This window comes from Zonotrichia albicollis, chromosome 3 (assembly GCF_047830755.1).
Source record: "Zonotrichia albicollis isolate bZonAlb1 chromosome 3, bZonAlb1.hap1, whole genome shotgun sequence".
Taxonomy (NCBI): domain Eukaryota; kingdom Metazoa; phylum Chordata; class Aves; order Passeriformes; family Passerellidae; genus Zonotrichia; species Zonotrichia albicollis.
The window spans coordinates 60,495,637-60,507,033 of record NC_133821.1 but is presented as its reverse complement, the minus strand read 5'-3'; the positions used below and the strand labels follow the sequence as shown (position 1 = coordinate 60,507,033).

At 43.5% G+C, this 11,397-nt stretch overlaps 1 non-coding gene across 1 annotated transcript; it reads left to right on the top strand.

The window, feature by feature from the left end:
• Window positions 1–1,641: 1,641 nt before the first annotated feature.
• TRNAL-UAA (transfer RNA leucine (anticodon UAA)) lies at window positions 1,642–1,724 on the top strand. The gene has a single exon. It is a non-coding gene; the product is annotated as a tRNA-Leu (tRNA).
• The last annotated feature ends 9,673 nt before the right edge of the window (window positions 1,725–11,397 follow it).

Here is an 11,397-nt window from a genome sequence, read left to right as displayed (position 1 = left end):
AAATAAATTTCCAATGCAATGGGATTTTCACAGGGAGCCATGCTGTTTGTTTCTCTAATATGTAAGAAGGCAACAGCAAATCCGTCTTCTTCCACGTTTTTAGCATATTATGTAGTGTCTTCATTATGGTTGAGCCAAAACAAGGAAGAGCCAGCAGAAGACAGCTTCACCGTGCCCTACTGTGCACACATTGTCAGGGCACCAAGCCTGCACAAGAAAAAGCAACATTTTACTGTGTTTCTTAGAAATTGTGTTAGATCTGAACAGAAAAGTAAAAAACCTGACAGTGTTTCTCTACTCAATATTTTGCTGAAAGGCACAACCCTACTGAACAGAGAACTACGGCATGCCACTCATTTCAAGGCAATGATACGGCACGGCAAGTTCCATGGGAAGAGGTGTTCTTTTATTCATGAGCTCTCGGGTGTGAATAACCCGTATGGTACGTGGGAAGTATTTTCCCTCACAAGCACGCCTAGTGTCCGGAGGGTCTCTGAGCACTAAGAGCTGAGGAGCTCAGGCACCACCTGCACCTGCAAACTCGAGCCCCAGACCCCTTGCAGGGGGGCCGGGACATCCAGGGTGTCCAACACCCGAGCAGGAGGTGTGCTCCTGTTCTCCTTGCGGGGAAGCAGCCGGCCTCCGCCTGCCTCCTGGCACAGGCCCGTGTCCTCAGCCTGGGCTGTGTGGAATATGTTCCTCACACCTCAAAGGTGCCAAAGTTTGGTGCCATGCCGGATGTCCATATCCTCCGCTGGAAAGTAGCAGCGAGAGTAGGAGCCAGTGCCAGGGGTAAAGTCAGCGAAGCGACGCTCTCCCATTTCCCTATGATTCAGGGAAGGAGGGGGAGGTCCCAGGGCAGGCAGTAACCGGGAATATTGCGATAGGTGCTTCCGTAGACACGGCATATAGTGACGACCAGCAAAAAATCTTTCCCCTGCGATAATGTTCCTCCTAATTAAGCATAATTGATAGCTTTGAGCTTCGTTGGTTTTGGTTCTCCTTCTACGAGCGAGAGAAGATACATTCCAGGAAACACTTGGACGGAAATAATAAAGTGTCGGTGCCTTATCGGCACTGCCTCTCATGCCCGACGAGCCCGCCGGCACCGCGGCCCTGCCCGCTCTGAGGGGGCTGAGCCCGCTCTGAGGGGGCTGAGCCCGCTCTGCCCAGACCCGCAGTGCACCGACCCGCAGTGCCCGCAGCCCCCGCACTGCCCGCCGGCCCCGGCCCAGCGCCGCCCGCCCTGCTCTGCCCTAGGGGCGGGCCCGTGCCAGCGCCGCGCACCTCCCTCGCCTCCCCCTTCCGCTAGGGCCCGGCGCCGGGCGGCGGGAAGGAGGCGGCAGCGGGCCCGCTCGGCCCGGCTCGGTCCGGCTCAGGCCCGGCTCGGCCTTGGTCCTGGTCCGTGGCAGCGCTCCCGCCGCCGGGCCTTGCCCGCCTCCCGCCGCCAGGAGAGGCCGCCCGCGCGCCTCGCCCAGTGCGCTCGGCGCCCGCCGCGCTGGGAATACAGGCGGGCGGGAGGGAGCGGCGGCGGCGGCGGGGGGTGTGAGGGGGCACCCCCGAGGGTCGCGGGCGGCCTGGGGGGCGGTTGGCAGTGCGGCCATGAATGTAGGAGCGGCTGCGAGCCGTCCCGGTATCTGCACCAGGATGGCCGAGTGGTTAAGGCGTTGGACTTAAGATCCAATGGACGCATGTCCGCGTGGGTTCGAACCCCACTCCTGGTAATTGACGTTTTTTTATCGGGAGCCCCGTCCCGACGCGGGGCAGGGCCCCGGTGCTCCGGGAGAGGCGCGGCCGCAGCAAGCCGTGACCTCCGGGACGCGGCCGAGGGGCGGGGAGCGGCGCCGCGGCGGGCGGATGGCGGCTCCCGGCGCACGGTGTCCCGGCGCTGGGCGGCCGGCGGGGGCGCTGCGGGCCCGAGGGCGGCTCCTGCAGCCCCCGTTACCTCAGCTTCGGAGTCCGAAATTAAATTGTGAAATTAAATGTAGTTTTTAAAAAAGAGTTTCTGTATATATATATATATACAGATATATATATATGGATACATGCATACATAAGCACATAAAAACATGCACACGTTTATACATATATAAATGTGTATATTTGTGTCTGTCTATATACATATAAATAGATGTATACATACACATCTGTATATACATACATATATACATATACATACATATATACCTATAGATATAGATATACATATACACACACACAGCCACAGCCTTGGTGCTGGAGCCTTGGGCAGGGGCAACAGGCACCTCCAGTGTTGTCACCCCCAGATCATGACTTTGTTGTTTGTTGTTTAAGTTATTTTTTGTGTGGGTTTGTTTTCCTTTTTTTTCCAGTTCCAAACCCTTCAGAGGCTGCATGTCAGCCCGCCAGAGTGCTTTTTACAGCGTGAAAGTCACCGTAGCTCCACATGTGCTGGGGTATGGAATATGCTGCTGAGGTGGCCCTGGCCAGCCCTAGAGGGTGGTGGGAAGGTGATCACAACTTCTGAAATAATGGTCCCTCATGCTGGCTGTACCCTAAACTGTGCCAGGGCTTAAAGCAGAAGTTAAGCAGAAGGAGCATGCAGGACTTTCAAAAGCACTGACCTCGTGCTTTTGTTTCATTTGGCAGGACACATAGAGCAGTTGCTGTTTGCGTTGAGGTGTTCAATCTGCTGGGACATGGTTCTGTTATTTGGGTTTTGTGGGTTCTTTGACAGAGTGTTATCATTATGTTTAATATGTTTGAAGATGTGGGAAGTATGAATTCAACACATTTTTAAATAGTAGTGTTTGTCAGAGCATGCTGGTCAAATTCTTGCTCAGGTAAATGTGGTTGTTCCCAGCCACCCTGTTCCAACTAATTTGATCTGAAAAATTATTCTAAACTTTCAGTCCAGATATATCATGTCATGATACAGACTGATTGAAGGATAAACACTCAAGAAATGGATAATGACTTATGGTGGGCCTTCAATGTAATATGAAATAGAAGGTGAAATATGGCAGGATATTTTATTCAATGCTGACATTAGATGATCTGGCATCACACGTGAGTATAGTGAAAACACAGAAATATGACAGTTCAAGAGTTACAGAGGGAAGCCTGGTGTGTGGGGAATTTCTAGGAAAGGCAAGTACATATGTTGTTTTTTTGAGTGTTACCACAATAAAATTGTAAATGCAAAACATACCAGTTTCTAGAGCTGTTCATTAAGAAGTGGTACTGTCAGGTTCAGATGTTTTCTGAAGTAAACACTCATTTCTATTCTTCATTAAGGTACAAATTAGTGAAAATATGTGCATGTTTGAAGGCACATTTGACCTGTAATGTTGTCATGGTAAAATGCTGCCCTTGGAAACCCACATCTTTGCATACAAATTGTGTAATCCTGCTTATGTGCTTATTTACAAACACTTTTGAACATATAATAAGTGCTCGTGTAGATTTTGTGGATGCAGTGATGATTTTGATGAAAACTTTGCTCCAGCCAAGAATGATTTTGATGAAAACCTGGCTCGGCTCCAGCCAAGGATGAATTAGTAGCGGCTATTCTGCACTGAGAAAGAAGAAAGTAAAAATAATCACATTTTTTTCAAGAAAGAAGAAAGTAAAAATAATCACATTTTTTTCAAGAAGAGTAATTGCTTAACAGAAAAAAAAAAAAAAACAGTTTAAATGATAAAGCAATAGAGAAAACTGAACTTCTTGGTTAGAAATGTTCTTGTTTCAGGTGCAGCCTTTCTCTTTCCTGAAAAGACTTGTTTTGCAGAGAACTTCCCTCGGTCCTCTGGTGAACCTGTATTCCCTGCTTCTTAAAACAGCTTCTTAGAGCATGTGCTGATCTAGGATGGAACAGAAGATTTTTTTTTTTAACTGTTCTGGGTCTCAAGAAATACCCACAGAACCTACTTGCAACAAGTATATCCTAATCCCTTCCCACACTTCTCCATAAAAGAAAGTATGAGCTTCTGGGCTGGGTTTATTGGTTTCTATTTTAGGTGAAGTGACAGGGTATTGTATTTCAGCCCTGGAGCTGAGCATTATTTTAAGATTTTTATTTTATTGAGCAGATTCCTTTCTTTGCTTCCTTGTTAAACCCTCATGAATTTCTGGTGGTTGCCCTTGCAATTTGACATTCTTACATTCACTTTTTATATTCTGGCCTTTAGTTTAAACTATATTGCTTTCTGTTGGACTCCATTCTGTGGATGAGTTGTTTTTCTAAAGGTGTCATTATCTGAAGGAACTTTGCCTTGTTTATTGAAGAAAGTGGAAAAAGCATAATGACTAGTGCTAGAAACTGGAATAAAAAAGGAGATTCATATTCATATGCAGACAGTTGTATGCCACCCTGATGAACCAGGGGTGTTTTTCATGCCTCTGCATATTTCCTGTCTGATGAGAAGCCAGTCATTTAAAATAGATTTTTCAAAAGCAATCATGCATTTTCATGTTCCCTATTTTGAGGTCTCTGTCTTGAGAACCTCAATCTGATTTGCAGGAATGCAGAGCTTTTGCAAAACCAGGTAAAATCAATGTAGCACCTATATTTTAAGCAGTCTCTGAAAAAAAAAAAAAGAAAATTGTATGACTCTGAGTAGTCAAATTTATTGGAGATACTTGATATGAATCTTTCCATACCTCAATTTCCTATTGTATAAAGTGGAAGTAATAAAAATACACTGTTTGCCAAATGGGCTGCTGTGAAGTAAATTTATTCTTGTTTGCAAAGAATTCAGATGGACACTTAGGTAATCTGGTCATGTTAGACAAGCCCATGAGTGGACTATCAGTGAATTCAAAAAATAACATGAAAGAAACAAGCTACAGAGGTAGTTTGAGCTGTGAAGTCTTTACAAAGCATTGAACAACTGCTTAGCCAGCAAGTACTTCATGTGTGCTGAACAAGGTGGGAGTCTTACAGGAAAATAGCATAACCCAAATTTCTGTCTCACTTCAAAACAAAACGGGCTCAAATCAATAAGAAGGCAACCTATTGGTGACATAATTAGGTGGTAATTCAAAATAGTTTAATCTTTTTAAAAAACTTTCAGCAACCTACTTTTTTGTTTTTGCATTTTAGGATGTGATGGAAGCATGTAATTTTTTACTTGAGTTAAAACATTCTTCTCTCAATGACCACAATATCATGTTGAAATAAAAGGCGTAAAAAGAGGCATGAAGTTCTTGATCTATTGCACGATCTTGTATGTAGGATGATCAATAAACCCTCTTACTCATTTTGCAGAATTCATTTAAAGTCTGTAAAGTAGGACTAGTCTCTTACATTAGCAGGAGTAACTGCATGTAAAGTACTTGTTAATTTTTGAACTGTTCTGATTTTGTGACCTTTGTGATAAATAAGAGGGGTAGACTGTTTTCTGGATTCCCATCATTCTTAGGACGCTTGTTCAAATTTACCACTATTTAATGCAGGGAGCTGTGTCTGTGTTTATACATGTGTTTATCCAGGTTCATTTTCAATAGCTGCTGGGCTCTTCATCTGCAAATGCCTCGGATCTTACCTGTAGGTTCTTAGAATAATTTCTGTTGGACTTGATAGCCACAGCCACCAAGTGTCATTAGCAATATTAGCTAATCCTGCCTCCTTCTCCAGGGCATTACAACACACACTCCCAAACAGATCCTTGCAACATTTTATTGCTTAACTATTTTTTTCTCTTTCCATAAGGAAAATGAAGAGATTTTCTGCTTAGTTAGTTCAGTCCAAGCAGCAAGCTCTGGGGAATTGTGCTGTGGTAGAACATTGATGGAAGGGGACGAGGCTCTACATATCACTTACTGGAGTGCAGAGCCCTTCAATTTATTTACAGTGCAGGTGGAGGTAGGTTCACTCTTAAGACTGACAGATGAGCCCTGCAAGTCTTGCCATGGTCACTTAGAGCATCATCACCCCCAGCATGAGGGTGGCCTAACACAGCCATGAAAAGTGACCAGGAACCCGCTCAGCTGCTCAGGCTGGTGTCCAGCATTTTAGCTCAAAGCCACCACGCTGGCAGAACGAAGGGCAATAGCTTTGCCCTGGGGTAAAAGGGTGTGGGCATGCATTCCTGTTTGCCACATTCTCTCATCAGGAGGAATACATCCACATGGTAACACTTTACACCAGCACAGCATTATTTACCAAAGTATGTTGCTGGAAGTGTCAAAAGACTGGCCTGTGCACTAGAACACCTCCAGTCTGGGAACATTTTCCCTGTGCTGGCTTTGCTGTGGTGGCAGCAGCCTCTGTAAGGAAGACAGAGCACACAAGTCATGATTGACATTACAGCAGCAAGGTTTGGCAGAGCATCTACTTAATGAGGGGCCCCGAGTGTCCCAAAATGAAGGCAGCATAATGCAGAATATTGAAGCTAGGATTTCTGGGATCTTAGAGCACTGGGCTGAAAGCATGCTAGCTTTCATTGTCTGGTAATTTTTGGCTGTGTTAAACTTACCTAAATGAATAGATTCTTTCTTGCTGCCAGGGAAGAGCTTTTGTCTGAGGACCATAGCAAATGTGCACACTCTTCCGAAGATGGTCCTCTTAAATGTGCAATTAAAAAAATGCCTTCCTTCCCCTAAATATTTTGAGAAAAGAATGCACTTTCCAGATTCCTTAATTTTCCTGAATTGCTCCTCTTTCACCATCTGCTCAACTGTGACCTTCTTTCTGGCTTGGAAGTGCTGCAAGATCGTTCCTTCAGACCTCATCTGCCTCTTTTCTAGCTGCTTGCTGAAGTGGTTCATGCAATTCTTGGCAAGAGATCACTCACTGACCATGTGACTTGACGGATTTGTGACACCCGTCTCTTGCTATTTCATCATGTGTTGCAAGCTTTTTCATGTGAGAGTGGAATCCCTTTTGGGAAGTATGGACTGCATTAATGAGCACTGTTTTGCAACTAATCCAAGTTTGATGATTGATGAGCATATGTATTTTAGTTTCACTTGTCTTTACATATCTGTAATTATTTTCTGTCACACTCCCACCTTTTGCTTTTTGTGTGCATACCAAGGAACAGATCCAGCTGGTCTAGCAGTTTGCTGCTAAAAGAGGCATAGATCCTGCCTTTCCTCTGCCCTGGCTGTACTGCACATTCCTACTGCTTCCCTCTCGTGTCCTTCAGTCTTTGGTTGTCAAGTAATATGTAACAAAAAGCCCAATTAATTTCATGTTACTTGGATCTAAAATTAATCTCTGATATTATCTCGTAAGAAATTCTCTGTGAAGAAATGAGGAATTTGAGACAATTTTTTACATTTTTTGAGCTCCCTGACATAGGCAATATAGATCCACTCTTTTTATTCATCACAGAATGGCAAAGGCCAGAAGGCCCCTCTGAGGGTTATCCAGTCCACCTCCTAGCTCAGAGGAAGGTCAACTTGAGTCAGGATAAAAACACCACAGCCTCTCTGAACTACCCATACCAGTGACTGAACACCCTCACAGTAATAAAAATGTTTTTCCCTAGTATCTTAAAAACAAGAGTTCTCTGCAGGTTAGACTACTGTAAGTTGATCTGAGTTTTCCTTCAAAATGTTCTGGTAGCTGTAGTGCAAGCCAAGGACAGCCACCTATTGAGTTGAGGGGAGGTAATGCAAGTGATAGCACTCACCTTCAACCAGTACTGTGGCTAATGACTCCTCGTCCTAGATCCAGAGGCTGTCTCTGAATAAGGACTTGGAAGCATCAATATAATTTAGAAATCCGATTTAAGTAAGGCTTTCCAAATCCTTTAGTTGCTAGATCCAGAATAGAAATAATTTATGGATGTAGTTACTGTGATTTCAATCTTTAATCATAATATATTGGGTTTTTTTATTTGTTTGCAGTATTCTTTGCTGTGAGAATAACTATTTTTTTGGCTAAATGTAGGTTTAATGTTTATGTAGCAAGTTTTATAGCCATTGTTTCCCTAGTCCCTATTTTGATGGCATTATGATAGTGCAGGCTGTATCTGTGCCACTTAACAAGCCCTATAGTGTTCTGTGACTGAAAACAGACTGAGACATGCCCAACCTGTTGTGCTGCATTCATTTGGGTGACCTGCCCCAGAAGCTATTTGACACATCAGTAAAGAAGGAACACTGAAGGCAACTGGATCCTGTGTTTGTGATGTCTCTGCATGCTCAATGTCTCTGAACAAAATATATTTCTACAAAAAAGAATTACCAAGTAGAAAAATAATTGTATGGTATGAATGCATAATTAGATTTCTTTAAGAGAAGGAAGTAGTTAATCCCTTCCAAGGGGCAGTACAGAGAGACATCATGGATGAGATAAGGTTTCTGCTCTGTATGAAGTTGTTGTCAGGGAGGGAAGTCAGCCATCAACACAAGAAAGAGGACCCGTATGACAAAGGAGGTAGCGTGACTGTGTCCAGCTGAAATATTGACAAACCTGAGCATGTTATGAAGTACATGAGTATATGAGATAAGAATGGAATGGGATTGGAAACTGTCATTAAAATGCTGTAAAACCAGAAGTTGTGGTTACAGATTCTTTTTCGATGCCTATTTCTGTTGCTTTCCTTGTGAAGTTGTCTCCAAGAGGGGTTTAGGTGGAGTTTGAGTGCTCCTGTTTTAGACTGAGCTCTGCAGAGAATTTGTCAGATCATCTCCAAGAGCATGGTGTACCCACAGCCCCCAAATGGAGCCCCTGGGGGTCCTTTATAGCCAGAGTTAAAGGCCATGCCTCTTATTCATCTGGAAGTCCACAGCAAACTTTCCTCCATAGCCAGGAATGGGCCTGGACTGCAATGTTAACCATCTCAGAATGTTTTATATTTTTAACAAAAAATATTATACCAAGGTAGTCTTAACTGTCCAAATGGGATGTGTTGTTTGCATTGTACTTTGTTTCCTTTTATGTACTGTTTGTCTTTAACAGACTTGGCATGACTGCTTCCCAGGCAGTAAATACATTCTGGCATAATTAAAGCACTTCCACATCCTTTGCAGGCAAAACCTCAGAGATGGTATCTCTGGAGGGAGATGTTGGAACTGCCCCAGAAGTTGCCAACTCCTGTTTATCTGTTAACCAGTACCTGAGCTGCTGTCTTTTTGAATCATCATCCCAGACCACATTTGTATTTACAGTGACCCCCTCTGATCCATAGCTCATTACTTGGGCAATTGTAAAAACTGATCTGTAAAGAAATGCTGTTTTTTTAAATCTTATTTTTTAGTGCATTAGGTATGTTCAGCCAGAAAAAGAAAAAAGGAGACAGAGAAAGCTACTTGAGGACTTGGGTTTTATCCATGTAAAATCCATCTAAGACAGTATAACTTAGTTAATTCTTAACAAGGTAGCTTTCTCTCAGCAAGGTAGCTATATGGGATGCACTTCTGAGGATATACCCAATTAGTTCTGCTGCTGCAGCCAATGTTTATGGACATAAATTCATGGATCTTGATCCTGTTGCTGCCACTGTGTAAGCAGATTGTTTATCACTTTTTGTTTGGACAGGCATGGAAGCCTGCTTGTATAATTAAAGTTGTAGCATCTGCACAATAGTGATATACTTTAAATTACTGTGCCTTGGCATCATGTTCCTCTATTGATCTTTAAACCAGCACAAAATGAAATTGAAAATACAAGTCATTCAGACAAAAATTCCATTAAGGGTAGTAAAGAGTATGGGGTACTGTGAGGCTTCTAGTGTAGGGGCAGGACTACAACATTTTTCCTATCTCACAGGAAAGTTGTAAGAGCCATCCTAATATTATGTGATGGAAAAGGATATAAGGATATAAATCTATATGGATAAAATGAATTTATGCATAAGCAATTAGCTTCTGCAGAAGAAGAGGTGTAGGTTGTAAATTCTTTGAAAAGCCCTCCCATGCCATCAATTAATTTAAACCACAGACTATTCTTTGGGGAATATTAGATCTGCAAAAACGAGCCTGGTCATAACTTTATGTAAGTGATTAATTAACTCATGGCTGTTAGGAAAATAAAGGCACAGTTTGCATTAACAAGGTTGAACTGGATGATTTCTTCTTGGACTGGGTCTGTCTAAGTGACATCACAGCACTTTCCACTTGTTCTTGTACCCTGCTGTGTACACCTATGAACTGCAGCAGCGAGTTTAATTCCGTGGGTACAGTGTGGGGGCAATGCCCTCCCAGGGCTAAATGGGCATTGGTGCAGGCTATTTAAGGGTGGGAAAGGTCAGGCTCTGAGTGGGAAAATGAATCTGTGTTCACCACTTCTGAGAAGGAATCCTTCTCTTCCCTTTTGTTTACTTTGAGTTTCAAAGGCTTGTGCATAACTTGTAGTAAACACCTATTTTAGTCCATAGGTACAGAGACAGCTTTAGGAAAGAATCAAGTGGCTTAGGGGGAAGAGAAGTGCTCTAAAGGTTTTATTCTGATTCTTGTTATTCTTTATTTTAGTTACTGTTAATAAACTTTTCTCTATACGCTTTTAAAGTTTTGAGCCTGCTTTGCCTTCCTCCTAATCCTATCTCACAGCAGGAAAGGAGTAAATAATTCTAGAGGGCACATGGACATTTGGACAGCATGGAAGCCACTGCACCTATCTTCTTCACAGGTGCAGCCAATTTCTATATAAGGAGCAGAGCTAAGGAGAGAGCAGAACTGAGCATGGGTGGACAGGTTTGGATCTTTGGGTGATGTGACTGAGTGCTTTAGGAGGTACATCTCTATGATTCAATTACTGAATTTTCCCCTTGATCTGTTAAGTTGCAGAAGTGTAATTCTGTCAGGGATTTGCATCAGGAGATAAATGTCATGGTTTAGCTACCATGTCTGGGAAGAGTCTTTGAGGCAGGATGGTGGGACAGTTACAATTAAAACCCTAGCAGGCTTTGTATTTGTTCTTCATTTCTTTGTATGATCCTGTGCTCACCAAGGCTGGTGGGACAATTCACCCATTTAAACAGTGTTTTCATTGCATGGCTTGCGTTCATGTATGTCATGTTGATGGTCGCTTTTTTTTTTTCCCTGTCTGGTGGAAGCTCTCAGGTGTAGGAAGCAAATAGACAGGAATTTAAAGGAGCTTATGACAGTCCAGCAGTTTCATGGTCAATTTGGACAGTCCCAAAAATAGGGTTGGAGGGAATGGACAGGCAAAACCAGAGAGGAGTCTGGTCATGAGCAGAAAGCAGTGTCTAGCTTCCAGCCTCACTGAGCTGTTTGTTTCTTGGTTACTTCATGAGAGGAAGGAGCAGAGTGTGAGATGGTAATCACCTGTGATTTAGGGTGTCAGGGGGTTTGAAGGCTGCCTGTATATGAAAACTGCTGACACAAAGTCTGGGAATCATGCAGGGCTTCAGGCATGTCCCACCTTACACAGAGCCAGAGAGCAGCCCTAAAAGTGGAACTATTTATGGGAGGTTGTCTGTTTTCTCTCGTGACTTGAGGATG